Source organism: Chelonoidis abingdonii, chromosome 10, assembly GCF_003597395.2.
Source record: "Chelonoidis abingdonii isolate Lonesome George chromosome 10, CheloAbing_2.0, whole genome shotgun sequence".
Classification (NCBI taxonomy): domain Eukaryota; kingdom Metazoa; phylum Chordata; order Testudines; family Testudinidae; genus Chelonoidis; species Chelonoidis abingdonii.
Window position 1 is genome coordinate 28,849,543 of NC_133778.1, and position 7,447 is coordinate 28,856,989.

Genomic DNA, 7,447 nt, shown 5'->3' on the forward strand with positions numbered 1-7,447 from the left:
TGAGTACGGTTTTAAGCGGGTGGGGATTGTTGTGTGACTAAGAATACTGGACCCCAGCAAGCCAGACAATTAATATTTGGTGCTCTGAGGTTGGCCATGCTCCTAATACACTGATTGGAGTTGGCTCATTTTGCTGTATGCAAATATATATATGTGGTTATCATGTTTCCTTTGTTCCCTGACACCCCCTTTCCTGCAAACAAAAGGTATTTATGATTCTTTGAGTGCCGGTCTTTATGTATGTTCAAAACGTGAGTATACGTGACCACCATGCACCTGAGAGTGAGAGAACCTTACAAGAAGTGTCCTTTGGTCTGCACCGGTGCCTTTGTTCCCTTTGTGCTCTGCACTGAGGGCATAAGAGGAGGTGTGAAGCGACCACCTCACCAGTTCCTTCTTACCACCAAATGGAATGAATTGGAATCCACCAGTGTCTAGAGCTAGCCTCCCATCAAGTTTGTCTTCATCTCTGTAAATATACTTATGTATAGTTTGCTAGTGTTTTTATCGTTTTCTGTATAGTTAGTGTAGCTTAGTTTCCCCACTTGGGGACTCTTTCCATCTCCCATGTTGGGGGTAGGACTGTGCCCTGAATTATGAGATTCAAAAAAGGCATCTCCTGCCTCTTCTTCTTGGTCAGCAAAGACCACCAGTTCTGTCTTTATTGCCTTGGGGAGGTGTATATCTCCACTAAGTACAATGTCTGTTGCTCCTTCCCTCCCCGGACCAGCAAGAAATAAGGACTCTGACTGAAGAAGAACCTTATGGAGAAAGCCATGAGACCCCAATCAGATCCAACCTTGGAAACCCACCCTGGAAACTGGCAGGAGACTTTGAGCAGTGTGCCTCTGAGCACAAACTCTGGAACAGAGGCTGAATTAGTTAAACTAAAGACCCATTGTTTTGGGGTTCTCAGGATAATAAGGGGCACTGTCACAGGCATAAAAACAGATCCCTCTCCAAGTCTATTTCCAAGAGAACGGATCCGTCCCTGACTCCTTCCAGATGAGTCTTCATGTGTGGATCCCAAGGGCTTAGGTCTGCTCACAAAGGGAGGTGCCCAGGAGCAAGGTGCTCGTGGTACTGGCTCCAGTGCCCTCTAATAGGTTACCTCTAATAAGAGTGTGACCTCTAATAAGTCAAAGGACCATCAACCGCCAGTATGGATAAAGAGCTCCAAATGGGACCTTCTCTCCCTGGCAGTACTGACCTAGTTCTGAAAGGACACACCAATCATTAAGTCTTTCATGGTACCTGGTGGAACCAGCAACCAGGACCCCTTGTGTATCAGGACGGACTAAGAAATACACTAACCTGAGGATATCTTTGTCTTCCTGGACCCACAATCTCTTCCATTTTGGAGCCTGATATTTCCGAGTCACATAATTGACCCCAGAAGAGTATTCTACCTGAAAAAGGAGGAATCTCTCCCCTATTCCTTCCATGAGCTGGCGCTTTCTTTCTCATGGGCTGAATCCAATGTCCATGATGAACCATCACTTCCTCAGCCTAGGGAGGTAGCCCAGACAGGGCTTTGAAGGTGTCTTAGATCCATTGTCTGCCCAAACAAGGTTCCCTGAAAGAGAATGCTAGTACCCAATGCCCCCTAACCCGCTGTCAACCCTTAATATTGGCCCTGTTGGGGTCCATGAAACCCTTATGCATGACACCCTGGATCCATGTGCTCTACCAGAGAGTCACACCATCCTTCTACTCCTAGACAACAGCAGCCAGCTCTGTAGGAGTGTGGGGAAGAGGAAGACCACAGACTAGATCCACTGGTTCCAGCAGTACCAACAAGCATATAATCTTCCTTACCTGATGAGGCAATTGCCCCATCTTCACTGCCCGCATTCGATGACCTTAGGCAATATTAAGAGCTATTTCAGAGGCTGGTGGCAGCTCTTCAAATTCCATTAGAGAAATGGAATTTCTAGAAATGGAATAGAGAAATTATTTCATGATACACAGCACAAAGTTTTGGGCATCTTGCAGCCCACTGGACCCAATTGGGTAGTGTTCCTAGTGACTGAGACCATTATGGAATCAGCTAAAGTTCCAACTAGTTGAGTTCTGATTCCTAAATAAGGGCTCCATCCTTCAGACTTACTCATGAATTCTGCCCCTTTCACAGTTCGTCCACCCTTCTCCTCACTCACTAGTAGTACAACCAGCCATGGAAAGATCCAGATAGCAGCACCCTAGGACTATCCCTGTTGGACAAGGGAGCTAAATGCTTTGACTTCCAGGGGAGGAAGGTATTCACATCCACCAGCCTGCTGTTCGGAACTTCTAACTACCAGGCTCTGTTAGTGAAATATTATTTTATGAACTGCTCAAAGTTACTGGAGTTCAAAGATAAACTCCCCCAGGAGGACAGCCCTTGTTGAGGAAGGTAGACTCATGGCTAAAACCTCACTGCACCCTGCAGCGGATGTGGCTAATACTGCAATTATGATGCACTGAGAGTTGTGGATCCACTCTTCAGGGTTCCCCAGAGAGGTACAGAACACCATAGAGAACTTGCCCTTTGATGAAGCCAATCTCTTTGATGAGAAAACAAAATCTTTACGCTTGTTAAAATACTGCAGGTCTACCCTCCAATCCATGGGCATTTATATTCCATCCCCAAAGAGGATTCACCATAAGCAACCATATAAGCCAAGGCCTTTTCCACTGTTGTTCTACTACCAGCAAACTACAGAGCACCCCACAAGCAACAAAGGCTGCAGAGGACAATATATGCAGCCTCCTCCCCCTCAATGGCAGATACCCAATCTCAGCCATCAGCTGAAGGTCACTTTTGAGGGATGCTTGGGAGCTGTGACCTAACAACAATGCCATCTCTACCCATTTCTTCAGTCCACTTTGGTGTCTGGCTAGTAAACTTTGCCCCCATCTGGAGTGCAATAATAATGGACAAGTGGAGTACTGGATATCATCCACTCTGGCTGCGCTATTGAGTTCCTCTCCCCACCTCCTCCAAAATCTGGCCCTTCTTCAGGGACTGCTGTCATAAGGAGATTCTCTGGCAGGAGATAGACATTGTCCTCAGTTGGGGAGCTATACAGTGAGTGGGAAGGGGGAAGGTTCTATTTCAATTACATAGTCTCCAAAAGAAAAGGGAGTCTGGAGGTCTGTTCTTGACCTACGTCATCTAAACATTTAAAAATTAAAATACTGCATAGTTACAGTGGCATCAATAAGTCCTTCCTTGGGAAAAGACAGATGGTTTGCAGCTCTCAATATGAGAGATGCTTACTTTCATGTGGACATCCACCCATCCCACAGAAGGTTCCTCAAGTTTCTGAAATGCTACCAGTGCAGGGTACTCCCATTCAGTTTGGCAACAGGATCCAGGATCTTCACAAAGGTCGTCTCTGTGGTGGCAGCACAAATTAGGCTGCATTGTCCTCCTGCACTTGGATGACTGGCTTTTAACAGGCTGATCTTGCCTAGTAGTTCTGTTAGCAACTTTCTTATTACTGTATCTCCTGGCATCCTTGGGAATCTGCATAAACATAGAAAAGTCTACCCTGATTCCCACGCAAATCATAGCCTTTATAGGAGCAACCCTTGAGCCAATCACAGGAAGGGCCTACCTCCTTGTGGACAGATTTCATGCCATGAGCAGTCTAATAAACCAAGTAATTGTCAGATCTCAGACAATAGTCTGGGTCTGGCTTTCCCTATCAGTTCATATGCCCTGTTGTCCCTGTTTAACACTGTTTTGCAGGCTACACCTCTGTTGTCTACAACCATGGCTCCCTTCACTGTATATGCCAGACAGGCACACCATGACCTCTGCAGTGATAATCCCTGTCAGTGTCATGGCTTCACTCACCTGATGGAGAAATCTGGGACATGTATGTGTCCCTTTTCTCCCTCCCTCCCACATCTGAGATGATGATCACAGAGGCATTCCTCATAGGGTGGGGACAGTTACACAGCACAAGGTATGTGGACATCTCAGGAAGCCAGGTCAGGTTGGCCTGCAATGCATTCCTTCCACTTAGACAATCCTGTCCTGTCCAGATAATGTCAGACAACAACCTATATAAACAAACATAGAAGGGTGAAATCCCTTCCACTATGTGTAGAATGATTAACTTATGGAACTGGTGTATCTGGAACCACATTGCAGTTTTTGTGACACACCTCCCAGAGGCCCAAAACTCAGTGGCAGACAGCCTCAGCAGGCAGTTTGCTACTGATTATGAGTGTGAATCACATAGTTCAGTGCTGACCAGCATCTTCACTCAGTAGGGTACAGCATCTTGGGTACAGATGACAAAGAAGTGCAACTTACATTGTTCCAGAGCAGCACAAGGTCAGGACTCCAGAGGTGATGACGTCTGGCTATCTTGGACAGGCCATTTGAGGTACGCCTTCACTCCCATCCTGTTACTACCCCAGGTTCTATGGAAGATTCGTCATGACAAAGCATGAGTCATTCTCTTTGCACTTAACTGGCCCAGACAATTCTGTCAACCCATCCGCATTCAGCCCTTCCCAGACTTGCTAACTTAGGAAAGTGTCAGGATCAGTTGTCCTAACCCAGACTTTCTTCACCTCACATTTTGGTGTTTAGATGGGCATCAAACCTAGAGTGTTCACATTTGGAGGCTGTACATGCTATGCTTAATAATAGCAGGAAAGGCTCTACCAGAAAATGTTACTTAGCCAAGCAGAGGCATTTCTTTACCTGGGCACAACAGAATCAGATATTCTCTAAGTCAGCAGATATTCCTGCTATTTTAGATTCACCTTCAAGATGTCAGATCTCTCTGTTAGCCTGCTGCAGGTTCATCTAGCGAAACCCCGTCTTCTATTGCATGGTTCACTGTGTTATGTTGCTTGGATACTAGTACAGAATCTAACTTCCCCCTGATTTTTTTTTGATCTTTTTCTTCCTTTGCTGCACTACATAATGCTTTTTCCTGCAAGAAACTGAACACCTCCTGTGAGATTCTGAACATCCTCAACTCTTCCTGTGGGAAATGGAGAGCCCTCAGCATTCACTGAAGCCTATAGTAAAGAAGGACGAAGGCTCTTTGAACACCCAGGGCAAATAAGTACTATTAAAACCTGATATTTTCCTAGCTAATGTAAATTCCATGTGTGATGTATGGTACTGGACATTTTTAAAACATTTACAAAGGGTTTTTACATTGGAAGCAATATCATGTGAATTTGGATCCCTTCAGTTTTTAAGTTTCAAGCATATATAAAGTCATAGCATTTTGTTTCAAATGAAAATGTAGTTTCTAAGCAATAATGAACGTGGGTATGGAAGGTGTTTAATATATATATACATACTTATTACTGTCCTGAAGTTCAGCAGCCCTTTCCTTCTGCAAACCCCTCAGTAAGGGAGGAAAAATAATCTTTGGACACACCAATACTCCAGCCCTAGGGACCACGAGGAAAGGTTTCACAGATTGGTGGTGGTCCATGGACCATGGTTTGAGGATGGCTGATGTTTAAGATAAGGGTCAGATCCTAATACCATCGTTTATCTTGAGTTGTATGTTACTCTAATGAAGTTACTGGATCTGTTTCAGTGGCATATTCTATCCATCTATGTGTGTATATATTGAATTTTGCTGTCTGAAATGGGAAGTCCACAACATGAGGAAAAAGGAAGCAAAACTTAACAGTCACATCTACATTATTTGGCAAGATACATAGATTATGGATATAGACAACATGTTTCAGTATTAATTAGGCCAACTTGTAAGGATGCTTTTTTATCTACATGTCTGAGAAAAAACAGGGGCTTGATCCTTCTGCATGCTGATTACTTGACTTCCCATTGACTTGAGCAGGAGTTCAGGATGTGCAGCACACTGCAGGATCAGCTCACAGGTGAATTGTGGCTCCATTTGGCTCCTGTCAACTTAGGGCTGTATTAGTAGAGACTAAACTGGGTAAAATTAATCATGTTTTATTATCAGTCAAACACAGAGAGACTGAGAGAAGTATTGTCAGGTCCAATTTGGACCAGGTTTTAGGATTAGTTAAAAACCTAATAGCAATAATTCAATGAATTATTCCAGTTGAAACAATTCCTTTTAATCATTGTGCCATTTCATGGAAACCAGAAACTGAAACCAGTTACTCTATTTCCTTATTCAAACTGAAAGTACAGTACAGGGATTAAGGCACTAGATTGGAGCTCAGGCGGACCTGGTCTTCAGTTTCTGGCTCTGCCACAGACTTCTTATGTGATCTCAGGTCCTGATCCTGTGTGGTGCTCCAGACAGATGCTGTCCTCCTGTCCTGATTTTTGACACTTGTTATCTGGTCAGCCTACTTGCTGCTGCCTTTTTTTGTTTGTTGTTTTGTTGTGTAAATGTGTCCTCAGAGTCCAGGTCAACTGATTCTGGCTTGCAGGGATCTGCTAGAGGGCTAAAAGTAACAGTCTAGACATTCTCATTTGGGCTGGAGCCTGGACTTTGAGATCCACCCTCCTCACTGGGTTTCAGAACTGAGGCTCCAGCCTGAGCAGGAATGGCTACACTGCTATTTTTAGCCTCATAGCATGAGCCCAAGTCAGTTGACCTGGGCTTTGAGACTCGCTGCCATGGTGGGTTTTTTTGCTGCATAAATGTGCCCTTAGATGTGCTTTTTAAATGAACCACATCCTTTTTAGAGAAAGGAACTGGAGTGTTATTTGTGTAAGCGCTAGTTGCTGAGCTGGCTGAATAATTGATTTCTCAGTTTGGCCAGCAAACTAAAAAATCAGCGAAAATATTTGGTTTGGTTCTGAACATATTTGGAATTTGTCAGCAAATCGGAAAAGTCAGTTTGGGGCCAGCAATCTTTGTGATTGTGGGTCTGCCCCTCCATTCACATAGCCTTCGGTCCACTGGTTAGGGCTCTTGAGAAACTCACATTTAAATACCCATTCTGGGGCAGGGAAAATGGAACGGAAAAATAGGATTATATAGCAGAATTTTACACAAGATTTCCCCTAGTTATTCTTGATCTGTTGCTTATTCTGTTGTAAGCATTTTCGTTTGAGTTTGAAGATTTCTCTGCTTATTTTGAGGTGAGGTGGTCTAAATGGAATCATGCCAACCCTAAGAACTTTGCATAGCTTTTTTAGGCTTGCACTCACCCCCAATGAAAACAGATTTTGAATGACTGAAGTACTCCAAGACCCCACACTAACAATTCAGAAACAAAGACTAATACTACTTCAAAAAATAAAACTGACCATGTTTGTGAAATAGCATTAATATTCACCCCCTGTCATAGTATTCTTTCCTCAGTCTGAACCTTAGAGTCCAAAAATGAGGTACTAGCATGAAATCCTCTAAGCTTAATTACCAGCTTAGATCTGATATGCTGCCACCAGTCAGGATTCTGAGTACCTGATAAACTCTGGTCTCCCCAAAACCTTCCCTGGGGACCCCCAAGATCCAGACCCCCTGGATCTTAA